General features: G+C 50.7%; 1 non-coding gene across 1 annotated transcript; it reads right to left on the bottom strand.

The window, feature by feature from the left end:
* Positions 1-842: 842 nt before the first annotated feature.
* TRNAG-CCC (transfer RNA glycine (anticodon CCC)) lies at positions 843-915 on the bottom strand. Its single transcript has one exon. It is a non-coding gene; the product is annotated as a tRNA-Gly (tRNA).
* Between the last annotated feature and the right edge of the window lie 1,612 nt (positions 916-2,527).

Raw genomic sequence — 2,527 nt, 5'->3', positions numbered from 1 at the left:
TTGGGGCAAAGACAATCATTCTACTGCCTGGGTCCGACCCCCAGATTTTCTGACTTCACCAATGTGGGTGTGGCCTGGGAATCCGCCATGTGTAGGAACCACGAATGTGCAACAAGGTTAGGAGTGATGATTTAGATGCTATTAGAAGGGCTGTGTGTGTGTGTGTGTGTGTGTGTCTGTGTCTGTGTGTGTAAAAGCATCTTCCCAGGCTGATACCAGCACTAGTGTAGCCAACGGATTCAGTGACCTTGGGCCCTCGGGGCACCAGGTGAATTGAGATGGCTCTGGGGTCTTGCCCCTGGAAGGGAAGAAACTGCACCACCATATCCCACACTGTCTCTGGAAGGCCATCCTGTTTCTGTGACTGCTCTTATGTCCCCAGTGAGTCACAGTCGCAGCCTGTGCAGGAGAACTACAAATCCGACGGCAAGCGTCCTTCTTAACATCAGCCCTGTTTTACAAACAGGGAGATGGATCTGGAGAGGGAAGGGTAATGATAATAATTTGTGGAATAATTGATGAGCCAGCCACAAAGTGAGATGCTTTTCCTACATCAGCTCCCCTAATCTTCCAACTGCACTGTGCATAGGCATCATTAGCTCCCATTTTACAGATGAGGAAACTGAGGCTCAGAGAGGTCAAAATTTTGCCAGAGGTTACACAGCAAGTAAGGGGTCAGATACACTGTGCCAGCCTGCCCCAGGGCTTTTATTCTGTTATTTATTTATTTATTTTGGCTGCGCCAGGTCTTAGTTGCGGCACGTAGGATCTTCATTGCGGCATGCAGGATCTTTTCGTTGTGGCACGTGAACTCTTAGTTGCAGCATGCATGGGGGATCTAGTTCCCTGACCAGGGATCGAACCTGGGCCCCCTGCATTGGGAGCGCAGAGTCTTACCCACTGGACCACCAGGGAAGCCCCTACGAGTGACTTTAAATTCTTGGTTTTCCCCTTTTCACCAGCTTCTGAATGATTAACAAATCGTGCAGGGATCAGCGTAGACCTCTTATTTCAATAAACAATGCCTTCCCTGGAAACAGTGGAGAGTGGTCTTCAGGGAGCAGTCACCTGGGCTGCAGGAATAAGGGGGAGTCTATTACCGAGAAGAACCCACACGCAGCCCCTGGGGACCGGCTGCCTCTGACCTCAGCGTCCTTTTTCATCTCTAATTTCTGTGATTCTGGAATTCCGCTTAAGCCTCATTCCTCATGCAGTGCCCTGAATCACTCCTGAGCTGAACTTTCGCTAAAGAATGTCAAGGTGTTCAATCACGCCCGGTGGTGATTAGGAAGAAGGCACGGAACAGCCTGTCTCTGAGTCCCTGCTCTCCTGGGTGCAGGGCTGGAAACGGATGTGAGGACATAGTCGGGTCTTGTCCAGGACGTGCGCTTGCACAGCCAGAATCCCAGCACTCTCTTGACTTCTCGGAGCCCCCGTTGACCTGGCCCAGGATGTGCTGACCAGCAAGCAGGTGGCCCCTGCCCTGGAAAAGTGCTATTTTTCACTCCCTGCTTGTTCTCTGGTTGCCTGCTTTCTCTTAGGCTCTGACTCATCTCTTGTAGGTCAAAGGCTAATGAATTCAGATTCAGACTGAGATTAAAATGTATTTTAGAAACCAGAGAGGGATGGATTTAAGTTGAATTCAGGACTGTGTGGAGGGAGTAGCAATGGCATTTTCTACAATCTGGGATCCCCTCAGGCTCGCTATCCAAGTTTGAAGGTGGGCAGTGGCCAGGCCTGCCGACTCGGCAGGAAGATTCCTGGAGTTGAGGTTGAGCCTTGAGTTCAAAGCTGGTCGTTACTTGGGTAACCTTGGGAAAATGACTTTGCATCTCTAAATCTCAGCTTAATTATCTATAAAGTGGACTTAATAATAAATATTACTTCAACTAATTAACATGGGAACCACTCAACACTATGTATGTGACAGCACTTTGACAAGTGAAATATACTATCCAAATGTTAGTTAGACTTTGTATTTTCAAAATGCCTCCCTTATTTAAAAAAAAAAATCCCTTCTCCTGGAGTGGGGTGAGGACATTCCCCCATGTTGGATTCCTTCTCCCACTTTTACCGGGACCCTTGTCCGCCGTGAGTGTTCAGGCAAGAATGAGGGCATGGTAGGGCCAGGGGCCAGGGGAACCCTCAGGTCATTCAGGCCTCCCTGCAACGTTAAATCGCAATCTTCCTCTTGGTGGAAGAGACTCAAATCACGTGAGAGGCCCTGGGAGAGAGGGGGCGTCCAGAGCAAGGAGGTGTGGTGTCCCAGTGCCCGCTTAGCTCCCATCCCAGTCCAGCAGAGGCCCTGGCCAGAGCTGTCGGAAGCTGCCGCAGCTCCAGGAGGGAGGCCCTCCCAGCACTGCGTAGCTGGGCCCTGAGCCTCTCTCCTGAATAAATGCCCCCCATGAGGTTACACCTGCACCCTTGACCTTTGGAGGGTCCCAACAAGTCTGAGTGGATTCCTGAGGGGCCAGTAGCCAAGGGCACCTGCGTGTACATGGGTGGGTGTACTCAGCTAATTCCAGAC

This window comes from Lipotes vexillifer, unplaced genomic scaffold (assembly GCF_000442215.2).
Source record: "Lipotes vexillifer unplaced genomic scaffold, Lipotes_vexillifer_v1.1 scaffold352, whole genome shotgun sequence".
Lineage (NCBI taxonomy): Eukaryota > Metazoa > Chordata > Mammalia > Artiodactyla > Lipotidae > Lipotes > Lipotes vexillifer.
This window is presented reverse-complemented; position numbering and strand designations above follow the sequence as displayed.